Source organism: Impatiens glandulifera, chromosome 5 (genome assembly GCF_907164915.1).
Source record: "Impatiens glandulifera chromosome 5, dImpGla2.1, whole genome shotgun sequence".
NCBI lineage: Eukaryota > Viridiplantae > Streptophyta > Magnoliopsida > Ericales > Balsaminaceae > Impatiens > Impatiens glandulifera.
The window spans coordinates 17,068,110-17,075,381 of record NC_061866.1 but is presented as its reverse complement, the minus strand read 5'-3'; the positions used below and the strand labels follow the sequence as shown (position 1 = coordinate 17,075,381).

The window sequence follows — 7,272 nt, the reverse complement described above, 5'->3', positions numbered from 1 at the left end:
TTTGATTGTTTTGATTTGGTTGTTGTGGGTTGTTGATTTCAGTTTGATTTTTTTAAGGAGTTTGTGAAACTTGGTTGGATTAGTTTTGGTTTTTATTTTGATTGGTCTGAATCAAAGAAGAGTTGTTGATGGATGGACAGTGGATCGGGCAGAAGAGAGAAGTGAAGGAAGAGAAGAAGATTAAGAATGATTTGTAACTTCTTATTGTTCGCGTTTTTGTTTTATAATTGTCAAACTCTCAATGTTTATTATAGTTGCATCGTGAGTTTGAGTAGGGATGTTAGAGTATAATATAATATATTTGTAAGATATTATCACAATATTATAAAATGTGATAATATCAATATTATATTATTTAGTTTCCTTATATGTCAATTATAATGTCTATATAACAGACATAATCTATGTAACCATGAATAACAATTCAATACAATCTTTCTCTATTTATTCTAATACCAGGAACATATCTCACTCGCAGTTTTCTTTAATCGCAACTTCGATTTGGACGAACTCGATTTCATCTTCCTCGCCACAATATGTCTTCACTCTGCCTTTGTTGAAGTCAATTGAACAACCACATAACATGAACTCAATTCACGAGTTCATCCATTCGCAAAGAGGAAGAACGTTCAATTGACAATTATCAATTGGATTTCAATGGAGAACAACCTAAACTAACTTAATTTCATTCTCCAACCCTATACTAAGCCAATAAGACTAACATATGATTTCTAGCCGCTATTGTTCAACCAAACATTCATACACTACATTCATAAATCAAACAATGATTTCAAACAAGTCAATGTATAACTAAGAATTGATGTATGAACTGCTTAATAATTATTATGATACTATTGAGATTACAAATGAGGTAGATCCTTACTTGTTGAAGAAAACACAGAAGATGCAACACTTATAGAAGAAGAAGCAGTTCCACACGAGTTCATCGGAGAAGATCATTGTCCATCGGAAATCGTCTATCTAGGTTTCCTCTCGATCTCGTCGCTGAAGGAATCTCTCAAGTGTGTCATTCTCTCCCTGGAATTTAATAATTGCAATATCTTGCCACAAATGAATGAGGGATCTCCTTAAATACAGGGCAAATAAAGAATTCATATGTTTTTCAACTTGCAATTGACTCAATGAGTTAAACCAACCTATTTTGATATTTCACTGAGTTATGACCTTCTTATTATAGTTAACCGGTTTATCTTCACTGTCCAATTTGAATTAGCTCATACATTGGCATATAAACCATGTTACAAATTTTTGAAGTTTACTTTCTTTTGAGTTTCAATAGAGTATTCTAACTGAGACTTTGAAGGGCTATAACATTCGACTCAACTACCATTGATGTTAAGTATGGAGGCTTGGGAAAGATAATTGATTTAGCTAGAACTTTCATCATGCTCTCAAAATCAAAAACAGATTGCATGTGCATGCAATTCCTGATGAAACGTTACTACCCCTAATTGGACAGTCTAGTAACGTGGGTTGTAGGCTGAACCATGAGCCCTACTGATGTCAATAAAAATTTAACACAAAGATATTTCCAACGGTAGATCACTGGCTCTAAATAGATCATATATAATATATGATTTTTCGAATCTAAATAGATCATATATAATATATGATTTTTCGAAGTTATAATTAGCTTCAATTCACTGTAGAAACAAAACTAGTGCACTTGCATTGTGTTGTATACATATAATTTTAATAATAATAAGAGTGAATTTCAAGTTATTTTAATATTTTAATTTAATTAATTAAATGATATAATTGATTATGATATTTTCATGCTATCCTCGGTTATATTAAGGATGACAATTTGAAACCACTCACGTGAAACCAAATAAGGTTCAAGTGTCATAACAAAAAATGACAATTTTAAACCGGCTGCATGAATTACCCTAAACGAAATGGGGATGGTAGTAAAAAACCCCAGAAATAAAGACACACATGAATGGTAGATGCATTCCCATCCAATCTCCCGTAACCATAACAACCAACCAAACATGTGAAACCAATAACAAACCGACCATGTGAAACCAACAACAAATGAAACCAATAATGTCAAGAAATGGAACATACATCCTCTATTGCATTAAAATTCTCCAAATGCTATGTGATACAAATCTCATAAAACCAAAGACATTTACAAGGTTACCTAACTAAAACCTCATATCAATCCTTTAAAGCATATAAAGAATTAAACCAATTGGATTTTCAGCTCAAAAATAAAAACAGTTTTCAGGTAAACATTTACAACTTCTAAAAATGGTTAAACCTCAATTGTTTGACCTAGGGTAACTCGACATTAATCTAGCAAATTAGAAATCTTACAAGTCTGCAATCTTACATTGCTTATTGCAACATTGATATGTATTAACAACAGGCATAGGCCTTGAAAGATTTAGAAGCAGTGCATAACAAACTTCGAATTGAAGTGTGAACAAAACAGAATCCCATTAGACAAGTATAATTGAAAAGAAAGTAGAATTTCATGGAAGCCCTAAGAAAGAACAAAACTTTCGGAAAAATATATTAAAGATAATAACCATTCATTAAAGTTGAACATCATTGAAATCAAGATCTTACCTAGATAAGGATAGAATACGAGATGAAATTAAAATAGAAAATAATGCAACTGAAATCCCAGTAAGCAAGAGAAATGAGTCCAAAGAAAGATTATGAAAGAAAACAACTTTCTACTTGGATCTTTGTCTCATCTTTCGGCGCTTCCTCTTCAACCTCCTCATACGCTTCTTCTTCCACTGCGAAGGAAGGGAGAATAAGAAAAAGAAAAACAATCAATATTCTGATCATACGTGCATAACCAAAGAAGAAATCTCATAAATTTTACCAACCTTCGCTCGCATTGTGGTGTATCACGTAAGCCTTGTAATTGCAGATGCAGAGATGGAATACAAACGAAATTTACAGAGAAGGGAGGAGGTGAGTGAATTGAGTGTCTTGAAGCTTTCCAAGTATTTATCTGCGTGAGAAACCCTAACTTATTCTATTGGGCCGAAACCCAAACTCGCGTCCAAAGCCCTTGCTTGGTTATTAAACTATTAGAAAATGATCATGCTTTATTTATTCAATTTAACTAAAATTCTTCAGAAGAATTAGTGGGAAAATATATGATATTTATATTATTAATTGGACATTTTAATATTTTAATAAATAATAAACATATTTTATATGCTTAAATTCAAGTAACAAATATTTTGTTTTGTATTTGAAATCAAAGTCTCATTCAAAAGTATCAAACTAGTAACTAGTATGTTGTCTAATGTTTTAGGGAGACCATTATAAATGATGTAAGATTATACCACAAATTATTAAATACGTAATTGCTTCAGAGATATATATGGTCGTGTGAATTTAACTCTAAAAGTAATTAATTTCAAATTTTTAATAAGTTAAGGTAATAATTAGTTTAATTTAAAACTCTTTTGAGCCATTCTTATACTTAAATATTTAAGTTATTATTTAATTATAATTTAAAAATTATTTTAAGTAAAATAAAAAATGTTTTTATTATAGTTATCGATTTTTAATTAGATAAATTAATTAATTAAGATTCTTGAAATAAATTAGTCACAAGAGATATAAGACTTTTCCTTTTAATTTTTAATTGTTTGTTAGTTAATTTAATTAATTAGTTTAGAAAGTTAGATAGCTCATTAGTTTTAATAAAATTGACATAGCAAATTAATATAAATTTGACGAAATGACCCTCATAATAGGTCTAAATGACCTGGTGACGAGCGCATTAAATTAAATGCGTTGATGATCACCTTAATTTTTTGGACGATTTTACCCCTTCGTGAGCAAATGAAACCTTATAAAATCCAAATTTTTTTCATTTCGTCAGAATAGACTAGCTCACTGTTGAATAGAACAGACTCTGTTCAACTTACAATATGAAGAATATCACTCAGATAATACAATGTTTTGATTCTAACTCTCTCTTCATTAACACACATTAAAAGCAAGAAAATAGTTGATAGTTAAGATTGAATAATCTGAGTATCGAAAGATCGATGATTCTTCTGTTGTCCTTGAGGATCTTTAAATAAGAGTAGGTACCAACGGTCAAATCTTCATAATGACATGTGGCGAGCTTCCATTGAAACGCCTCCATAGTACACAACAGACTCTGAGTACAAAGATCGTGGTCGTACCAATCTGGTAGTGCGCCAAATATTCTTCAAGGATATTCCTACAAAAACAAGTAGTGAGAAGAATATTTGTTTACGTGGCATTAATCAATTGGTTACAATTGGTTGTCGTACTGATCTTCACAGGAAAGTGGAGCAGGAATAACGTACAGCTACAGAACATGGGTAGGCGGGTGCTAGCTTCAAGCAACTACTTAAGCATGGCATTAGACGTATCTCACTTAGACAACCTCGTCTAATGAAATTAGACGTCCCCGTCTAATAACGAGATCCATTAGACCACCTAGTCTAATGGGATTAGACTTCACGTCTAATTATAGTTCACTTCAGACTAATCTGAAGGAGTTAGACTGCACGTCTAACTTTCACTAGTTAGACTACACGTCTAACTTTCTCTTTCTATTAAACCTCACGTCTAATTACATTTCATTTCAGACTAATCTAAAGGAGTTAGACTGCACGTCTAACTTTCACTAGTTAGACTACACGTCTAACATAACTAGATAGACCGCACGTCTAACTCCGTGTGTTAGACTGCACGTCTAACTCCGCTAGTTAGACTGCATGTCTAACTCCGCTAGTTAGACTGCACGTCTAACTCGCGGAGCTAGACTGTATGTCTAACTCTGTGTGTTAGATTACACGTCTAACTCCGCTAGTTAGACTGCACGTCTAACTCTGTGTGTTAGACTGCACGTCTAACTCCGCTAGTTAGACTGCACGTCTAACTCCGCTAGTTAGACTGCACGCCTAACTCCGCTAGTTAGACTGCACGTCTAACTCCGCTAGTTAGACTGCACGTCTAACTCCGTGCATCTAATGCCAAATTGGTCTAATGAACCTCATTAAGACCTAGTCTAATAAAACTTGTTTTTGATACACCTGCACCAAAAGCAATTAGACGCATAAATAGAGTTTGTTATACATTCATCATCAAAATTCCAATAGTCAAACTACTTTGACACTTGGTCAAAATAATTTGACCCAACAATTTCCCATTTTTGATGATGATGTTAAAATCTTTACCTAGATAACAAATTACGCATTCATCATATAGATAAGAAGTAAAACTTGTTCATCCATCTTACATAAACACTTTTCAAAAGCACCAATATTCAGAAACCATGTTTTAGAAAGCCAAAAACATAAACTGACATAAAAATAGTTTAAGGAGGAGAGATTATTTGCCTTCCCTTTTTACTCGAGGATCAATTGGATAGGTGAATCCTTCACCGCTCATCCCTTCGCCAGTCAGCAGGTTTTGGAATGGAGGAAGACCGCGTCCAACATGACCACTTCCGCCAGTTCGACCTCCACGATCACTTCTAGTACTTCGACCTCTGCGATCACCACCACTACTTCGGCCTCCGCGATCACCACTGCTTCGGCCTCCGTGATCACCACCGCTTCTACCTCCGCCTTTTTTAGTTGGCCTTAGGTTTTCATCATTTGTTGGCATTCGCTTAGATCTGGTTCCGGTTGTTACACCGTCACCTCTTCTGTCTCTAACAGCATTTCCCTGAGTAATGGTATTATGCTCTTTCTCAGCATCAACTTTCGCATTCTCTTCAGCTTGAAAATTCCTTGCGATAGAGTCAGCATTCTCCAGTCTTTTAACATCTGTTATTCTCATGCTGCCTTGAATTTCAACCAGCTGATTCTGAATCAAGCTCATTGCTTATATAACCTCTCTTTGATTATCAAGATTGATCTGTCTTTCAAGGCTCGTCAATTCAGATTGTCGACTGAAAAGTTTCTTATCAAATCTTCCAAAATTCGTATTGGAGACTTTAACCTCATATGTATTTTTCTTCAATGTTAGCTCCAACTCTTTATGGGTTTTGACAAGATCAGCAAAGGTCTTCTTGTCTTTCTTCTGGGCTTTCATAATTTTTGACATGTTGGATTGCATAACTGTCACATTCTTCTGAAGCATGGTTAACAAGGTTGACATCGACTTCATGAGCTTTGTTCCGTCAACTGAAGATCCTTCATTAGATGAATTATCTTGCGAATCTGCTGTCATGGTCTGAATTGGATTGAAGTTGGTTTGAACTTGTATGGACTGCTCATGTTCATCCTCCTCTGATCCACCATCAAATTTATTTTGATCTTCTTCTACCAACTCCTTCTCTGCCCTGTTAATCCTTTCGAGCAAGTTACCTGAATTGTGAAGAGGATTAAGAATGTTCTCAAAAACATTTGCAGCATTGATATTGGGAAATAGTAGAGGCTTGATAGTTTGAACATTCTGATCTTGTTCCCCTCCGATGAGGAACTACTCTCAGCTTCTTTTTCTTTTGAGGGTTCCCCCTCTAATCTGACAATCTCAGGTTGACTGACTTCACCCTCTTTACCTTGAGATCCCTCTGTTCTGACAGTAGGGGATTTCACCACCTCTTCTTCATGAGTTATAATAGTTTGAACAGGCTATTGATCAGTATTATTTTCAAGAGCTTGAGAAGTCTCTTGAATCACTTCTTCTTCTTCAGATGGGTTTGTCTGAATAGGTTCTTCGGCTTGCTCAATAGAGGGTTGAACTTTTAAACGATTTTCTTCTTTAGAAAGACTTCCAAGTTCGATCAGATGAGCAGAAGCTTGCTCATCTTTATCAGTAACATCATCAGATAAGTCCATTTGATCATCTTCATCTAAGGAACTATCGAATGGGCTAGCTCCTGAGTAACTTGCTCCATCAACGTACCGAGTAACTACTGAGCTATAGTTCTCCATAATCTCGTCCAACCGCTTCAAAGACTTTGCTTCTGCTTCAACACCTTTCTTAATGGGATTGAAGTTGGCTTTTCTGGCCTCGAGAATAGGAAAGAGAGCTCTTCCTCTCAAGTTCGCTTCCACCAGATCTTTTTTCTTAAGGGCTTCATACACTTCTAAAGTCTTAGCCCACTTCAAAACCTTTTTCTCATTTTTGACTAGCTCCCTCCATTGACTGATTATCCCTTTACCTTTGATGACTCTGGTGTACTTGATGGACATTCTATTTAGTACCCAGGTATCGAAGATCTCTATCTTCTCAGCAGTAGCAGCTCTGGTCTGATCCATCATGAGGTCAACAATACACGTTGCC

General features: G+C 34.9%; 1 long non-coding RNA gene across 1 annotated transcript; it reads right to left on the bottom strand.

Annotated features, from left to right (window-relative positions):
* Nucleotides 1–2,518: 2,518 nt before the first annotated feature.
* On the bottom strand, nucleotides 2,519–3,024 carry LOC124940419. The gene is made up of 2 exons (XR_007099467.1): nucleotides 2,868–3,024; nucleotides 2,519–2,774 (listed from the first exon to the last, which is right to left on the bottom strand). It is a non-coding gene; the product is annotated as an uncharacterized LOC124940419 (long non-coding RNA).
* Between the last annotated feature and the right edge of the window lie 4,248 nt (nucleotides 3,025–7,272).